At 41.6% G+C, this 7,960-nt stretch overlaps 1 long non-coding RNA gene across 1 annotated transcript in view; it reads right to left on the bottom strand.

Annotated features, from left to right (window-relative positions):
- Positions 1-5,825: 5,825 nt before the first annotated feature.
- The window catches only part of LOC116701728 (uncharacterized), a 4,292-nt gene continuing 2,157 nt past the window's right edge, over positions 5,826-7,960 (bottom strand). The window contains exon 3 of the long non-coding RNA XR_004334995.1: positions 5,826-5,837. This is a non-coding gene — a long non-coding RNA (uncharacterized LOC116701728). The remainder of the gene's footprint in view (positions 5,838-7,960) is intronic.

The raw sequence follows: 7,960 nt of genomic DNA, 5'->3' as shown, positions 1-7,960 counted from the left end.
ACAAGATCGGGGTGTGGTTTAAAACGGTGAGTCGGTTTATGTACACTTTGAGAGAAGCCAATAGAATCTATAGAGAGATAAACGCAGTGCTAAGGCTATCATTCTCATCGTCCACATGAATATTAAAATTAATATTAAGTTCAGACCAATGCAACGAGAGATCTTGATCACACAATGACTGCTTATGTCTAACTCCCGACTTTTTGGCTCTATGTAGCTGGATATGTATCATTTGTTGCATCTAAATAAGAATGGAGATACGGTTAGTGATGAGATGCTTGATACAGTTGCTGAATCTCAAGTTCAAGTTTATTGTCATATGCACCTCAGTACAGAGTACCACAGCAATGAAGTACAATATGCCTTTTTGCACTCTCTCAGCACCAGTCAACAGTAACAGTTATTATAATAATAATAATAATAATAATAATAATAATAATAATAACATAAATAGCATTTAAAAAAATAAATAATCAAGCACAGTAGACATAGTGACTAAGTTCAGACCACAGCCCTCCTTCCTGCTGTGCCATCATTCAGTAACCTTATTACCTGGGAGTAAAAGCTTTCCCTATAGCGTGATGTGCGCATTGGGATGCTCTGCAAACGTCTCCCTGATGGAAGGAGGGAGAAGAAGGTTGTGTACAGGATGACTAGAATACTGCATAATACGTTGTGCCTTCTTAGTACTGCGTTTCCAGTAAACATGTTGCGGCGGTTCAAGTGGAACTCCGATGATTTTAGATGCAGTTTTGACCACCTCGGTCAGAAGATTAAGGTCATGTGAAGTAGCCCTACCAAACTACACTACAATGTTACCTGTCAATATACTCTCAATTGTACAACGGTAAACGTTCTGTAGGATATTCAGGGACATACCGTATTTCTTAAGACACCTCCAAAAAATATAGCCTCTGATGTGCCTTCTTAATGGCACACCTGATATGAAGCGACCAATCTTTGATTTTCTGCTTTGTTTTAACGCCGCTTGGCTCTCACCCGTAGATAACCTTCCACCTCACTCGTCCACATACCTTTACCGTGCACGCAGGCGCTCGTTGAGCCACTAACACTGCCATTTCGACCAGCTGACACACTACACACCGACACACACACACAGATGAATGGTGAGGGAAGATTGATTCACCGTAGTTAGTTATAGAGAGTGCACGTATCTAAAATAGGCCTAATGAATGGCGTCCCTGGTGAGCATACGATGGTGTCACCAAATTTTAAAAATCAAATCATTAAAAAGGAAATAGCTTATTACCATATTTGAAAGCACCTCCAGTGGGTACAGTTTGGTTACCATGACAGCTGAGGTCAAGAGCTTTCCATAACAGCTGGTCCTATGTGTGTAGCACTTCCTGTTACTAAATGACATGTACTGGATGGAAGGTTTAGAGTTCAATATATCAATGCAGGAGTTGTGGATCTTCTTCAGGCATATGTTACTATCCAGGTTGAGACTTTTCCAACGATGTGTTTGGTTTAGTCCTCCATCTAAGTTTTAAATTCCACATATCATGGAGACCACTTTGCAGGCCATTTTTGGCCCCTTATATGGGATATTTGCCCTGGGTTCAAATGCTGCACACATATCAAGTGACATATTGTCTTATCATGCAGCTGACATAGTAGTTATAAATAAAAACATAAACAAAGCGACATGTAGCCCACTGAAGCACATCACAACCACAACCTATACACAACCCTTTGCATCATGTCATGAAGCTATTGCGCACATATTGCCATCCTTTCTGGCAATATAACCATTGTGATTGATATGAGTGTCATCTTCTGAATATAATAATTCATGTTACCCCACATTGTTATTAAAAGAAAACTAATAATACCGTGTAATATTAAATTAAACAAAGTTCCACACATAATTATGCCCATGCTTTTTCCCCTTTTGTTTTTAGCTATGAACATTTATCAACCACAAAACTAGAACAGAGTTCTTGAATAATAATGTATGGGGAAAAAATGAAAAATGCTCCCCTTTGTAATTATTTTTTTTTTCCCACAACAATACAAGTCAAATTACACATAATGCAAATTTGTCAAACAAGCCATTAAGCTGTATTTGTAAACACTGGACTGTGAGGTTTTACATATAATTTCTGCAGCAAGGCAATTCTAATTGCTTTTACCTAAAATGGTATTTTTTCATTATTGTTATTTTTGTTGTATAAATCCTTACCTACGTGTAACAAATACATAAATAAATTATGTGTTTTTACTTTTGGATTTGCAGAGTATATATTTATAATAATAGAATAGAATGCCTTTATTGTCATTATACACAAGTACCTGTGCAATGAGATTGAAGCAACACCTTTACAGTCTTAACGCAACATATAACAATACAAAATATAAGGAAATAAAATTAAAAATATAAAGTGTAGGTAAGTAGGTAGTGCAGAGAGTGGAGTCCTGAGAATATAAATAGTAAAAATAATAATTTTAGATAAAACAGCAAGACGAGCATTGATAAAGACAAAACAACGGACACATGTGACACTAGTTAAAACAATATGGTTGTGGAAGGGGAATATGTCCATTTCATAAACTATAGCTTATAGTGAGTGAGCCAGTTTGAACAGGTGGGATTTGAATGAGGTTATGGTGTCAGGCTGACGGACGGATGTGCGGGGGCGGGGAGTCCCAGAGCCTGGGAGCAGTGCAGCTCAAAGCCCTCGCACATATGGTGCTGAGGCGTGGGGTGGGGATGGTTAGGAGACCGGCCGGAGAGGAGCCCAGAGAGCAGGAGGGAGGATAACCCTGGAGGAGGGCAGAGATGGAGGTTGGGGCTAGGTTAGGAAGGGCTTTTTACATGTGCAGGAGGTTTTTGTAGCGAACACGGAGCCAGTGTAGCTGGATGAGAACTGGGGTGATGTGGTCAGAGGATTTTGTGTAGGTAATGGTCCCTGCAGCAGAGTTCTGAATAAGGTTGGGTATTGTTTAAATAATTTCAATACTGTGACTCTGATACCGGTTCCTGGTGTTTTCCTGCGCGTCTCTACGCTGCGTAACATTAGACAGCCAATCACCAGCATGATTAGGTCTTGGTAGAAGCATGCTGCACGCTTATTGGCTCGATGACTCCGATAAGATTTGCTCCTTTGGTATTGAAGTGGGGTATTGAATGACAAGGCATTTTTCAAAACTCAAAATGTTGATTCTTTAGTAAAGGTTGCCACTTTGCTAACATGTTCCAACCAAGATAACCTCTTGTAAATAAATGTGGATTAATGTAGTGTTATAGTTTTGAAAAATATCAATAAACAACAAAGCAATCCACTTTTCCTAGTAATAAGACCGAAATAATAACATTAAAAGAAACTGACAGAAAGAAACGGACTGATGTGGACACGAAACATGCTTCCAAGTGAAATACTGTACTTTTTTTTTTTTTTTAAAGTGCTAAGCGTCACGAAAAAAACGGGCCAATACACGGATCAATAGATTAAATTACGTGACTATTTCACCATATGCCCTGACACTGGGTTGGATGCACCACCCTGCTCCTCCCCCTTTTGTTGACGCTTCGGATTCATCTGTGTGTGTGACAAATAGGATCAGGTACGTTTTTCCACCCCCCCCCTCTCAGCCAACCCGTTAAATCTGAGCGAGTGGTCAGAGTAGTGGTTTATGTATGAATGCGTGCACACTATCCAAAGTGTGAGTAATCATAAAGCACACATACAGTACACTAACAATCAATCATAATTTAAAAGCCACACTAACAATATTGTAGGAAGCAGAACGTTCCTCCTCCACACGTGTTATAGTTCAATTTCTCAAAAAACATATTAGTTTTACGCAGGAAAAAAATCAAAGACATTCTCTACATCTCACTGTAACAATGTGTCAGAATGATTTAGGCTGGCTCTATATGCAGTGGACTGTGCGTCTGGGTGGACTGTGTGGGGGCGGGAGTGAATGGGTCGGGTTGAGTGGCACTAACAAGACTGTAACAGGCCTGGGATGCTTCTCATGTCAATGTGAGGTGAGGGGTGAGAGGGGATGAGTGGGCCTTTTATGGGTCAATTACCCATGGACATTCAGTAAGACACACTGCCTCACTGAGACGACATCAGTCCAGTCTGTGTCTCTTTGTGTATGTGTGTGTGTGTGTGTGTATGAGAGTGTGTGTGTGTGTGTGTGTGGTGCGTGCATGCATGCATGTGCATAGCCGCTCTGAGACAACCACACTTGCAGAAGCTCCATCCTGAGGAAATCGTTGTCTTCTCCTTCAGTTTTCAAGTTTCACTCTCAATCAATACACAGTGGCTCTGCTGCTGTTTGACTTCAGGAGGTGCGAGCCATTTGTCTTTGTTCAATCCAAGACTGTAATTAATTTGGGAAACAGAAGTCAACAGGCTATTGCACTTCTTTTGCTGTGCCCTCTCAATGAAAACCCAATCTAGACCCTGTTGTTGCCAATTCCGCCACCTACTTGGGACGAGAACAGAGACAAATCCCTGGTGGAAGGAACATGAGGATGTTATTTCGTGGACTGATAGTAAATGGAGTTCATCGTAATGCCACGCGCGTCTGCTCGGGAGGAAAATCCAGCTCTGTTCTTAATGCAAGACATTTGAGTAAAAACGAAAAAAAGGGCATTGTCTGGCTTCTTCCTCGTCATTTCCTGTCTCCCTCGTCAGCGTAATGTCTCCCACGCTTTGTGGCGACCAGTCGGCTGCACTGTATTAAGATGACTTTACAGACAAAGTATTCTCATTTGCAGTGGGGATACAGCTCCCTTTGACATTTCCCCATAATATTGACTGCTTTGATGGTTTTTCTTCTCCCAAATTGCCCTTTGCTTTTCTGTCCGGTTCGATGTGTGCAAAAAGACCCCGCAGCGAGTGAGTCATTGTCTTTCTAACATCTTCAATCCAATTTACTGTGGCCATGTGTCACACTCTATTGCATGTCTCTCTTCGGTCACATTGGCATGCACACACATACACACACACACACACACACACACACACACACACACACACACACACACACACACACACACACACACACACACACACACACACACACACACACACACACACACACTGTACATTCTAATGCTTAGACTTACACACTCAAGTATACACCCACACACAAGCCTGCACCAAATCAGAGAAATAGGTGTCATTTTGTGACCGCTTCGGTACCCATGAGTCTGTGAAGATGAAAGCCTGAGGGGAAAAGAATGTGAGTGGAATGTGAGACTTTAAGGACCCCTCTTTTCTAGTGAAGAAGACCTGGAAGAATGAAACTGTCACTGTCAGTCTGCACATCGCTGGTAGTTAAAAGGTGTCTGCATCAACATGTTGCAGAAAACCAGATTTAAGTCCAGGGACGTGGTGAACTTCCGATGACGCCATCATCAGGTCAAACGTTTAATTTGGCTCTAGCTTTGCTGTATGTCATGCAGTATGTACTGTAGCTTTATTTATCCATACTATTTGTACTGGTGAAAATATATCTGTTATTTAGCTTCAAAGTCCATGCAAAGTCATCACTGCACAGCGCCGTATCAAGTGAAGGTGAAGAATTTACATACGTGTTAATTAGTAAAATGTGCACATGAAAAATATATCATTATCCAAGTTTACGCTGATTACTTTACTCCCAGCTAGAAACAAGAAGTCTACAGATATTTAAATTAAAACTTGAAACCGGAGACTGAATTTACTCTCATCTAGTATCTAAGTAGCAAAATGCCAGTTACAGTGTTTAACTTTTGAATTAGTCTTTGGTCAGCTGCCTGACTGACAAATCATTTTTTGAAACTGTGTCATTGGCAAAACCTTTGCATTGATTATCTTGTCCACTTAAAATAATGTCGGACTGAGGAATCAACATTTTAGTCGGCCGTTATGATCCACTGGCGAACAGGCAAACCAAGCAAGGCCGATGTTCTGTTGTTCATTTCACAAGAGATTACCTTGTATATATTTCATATATATTCATTGCTTCGCTGTGCTGGCAAGTCTATCTTTTCCCACGTTTATACAATCCATCTTTATCTTAATGCTATCATGGAATCCTTACAACTTCAACTTATGTGTGGAAATGAGAAGTGGGAAGTAGGTTTGCATGAATTGTACATAATGTACCTGTATGTATGTAGAAAGTTCTGATTGACAGAGACAATTGGGTTTATAGATGTTTTGTTGCACACAGTGTTTTCCTTCACTTCTTCTTTCTTGACTTCATGTAAGTTGTGGTAAAACAACAAGGCAAAGATCAACGGGGCGGTTCTTTCGTCGCCAGGAGAGATGCAGTTGTCTCAGTGAAAGCCGGGTCCTTGTGGCAATTAAAGCCTTGATGTGGGTGGTTTACTTTATTTGTTGTACAAAGTGCTAATGAGTGCACAGACAGCCACACATGATTATTCAGCAGCGGGAGAATCACGCTAATTTGAGCTGCAGATGGAGATTGCAGAAATCAATGATTGAGAGAGAGAGAGAGAGAGAGAAAAGAGCAAAGGAAGCCGCTAAACCGACAACCGCTGGATGGGATGTGTGGAGACGAACATGAAAAATAAATGAGTGGAGGCGGGGAGAAGCCATGAGGTTTTGGAAGAGATCTACACCAGGGACTGTGTACAAAGTTGGCAAATGTACAAAAGTTAGCAGTTGAAAGGAATCATAAATACAAAATTGAGAGGGGTCACAATCGAGACAGGATTCCCCACCTCAGGACACACACCCTTGTCTTGTAGAAACTAAGGACACAAACTCAAATACAAGCGGTACAAGCGGCCGAAATGGGTTTCCTCAGGAAGGTGGCTGGCGTCTCCCTTAGAGATAGGGTGAGAAGCTCAGTCATCCGAGAGGAGCTCGGAGTAGAGCCGCTGCTCCTTCGCGTTGAAAGGAGCCAGTTGAGGTGGTTCGGGCATCTGGTAAGGATCCCTCCTGGGCGCCTCCCTAGGGAGGTGTTCCAGGCACGTCCAGCTGGGAGGAGGCTTCGGGGAAGACCCAGGACTAGGTGGAGAGATTATATCTCCAACCTGGCCTGGGAACGCCTCAGGATCCCCCAGTCGGAGCTGATTGATGTGGCTCGGGAAAGGGAAGTTTGGGGTCCCCTACTGGAGCTGCTGCCCCCGCGACCCGATACCGGATAAGCGGATGAAGATGGATGGATGGACAAACTCAAATACAACTTTGAGGTACTATTACTTCTCAACTGTATGCTATTTTACATTTCTACTAAACTACATTTCAGAAGGAAATGCATCTTTGTTACTCCACTACATTTATTCATGAACAGCTATAGTTAGTTATTTCGCAAATTAGGATTCCACAAAGCCTAACATCAATTTATTAAAAAAAATAGCTTTGATCACCCGTCTTAATGCTTTAGTTGTAATACTCCAACAATATAGGGCTGTCAACGATAAGGCGTAACTTCATGAACTGATACTACGTCAAATTTGTCTACATCTTTGTCCACTGCCTCCAAGTGGTCAAACACCACATTTTCAGTTAAGAATGTGACTTATTCCACTTTAGTGTAAGAACTTTTGTCAGCCACAGATACTGCGGACCAATCCACAACATTACCTTTTAAAACGTAACACTTGCACCTGAGCTGGAGATTGTGTGCATAGGCGGTTATTTTAACATATGTTTTGTGTTGTTTATCGCCGTGTCAAGCTAAAGGTCAGGGCGTAATCACAGGCCTAAACATCACTCCAGCACATAGACAAAGCAGCTGATCAGCAGGAGGAAAATGTCAGCCCGATATAGAGTGCTGATTGTCCATTAGAACAAGCCAAGGGCCAAACCTGAATGAGATTACTTAGGACCTTGGATCCTTGAGCTCCTCTTGACAAGGTTGCACAACTCCAAACACAACAAATAGAAAACACTGATTGTATGGGGAAGATAATCACCTTGATTTGAGATGTCTGTGTGTGTGTGTGTGTGTGTGTGTGTGTGTG

Source organism: Etheostoma spectabile, chromosome 14, assembly GCF_008692095.1.
Source record: "Etheostoma spectabile isolate EspeVRDwgs_2016 chromosome 14, UIUC_Espe_1.0, whole genome shotgun sequence".
Taxonomy (NCBI): domain Eukaryota; kingdom Metazoa; phylum Chordata; class Actinopteri; order Perciformes; family Percidae; genus Etheostoma; species Etheostoma spectabile.
Note: the sequence above shows the minus strand (reverse complement) of the source record. Positions and strands in the feature narration are given on the sequence as shown.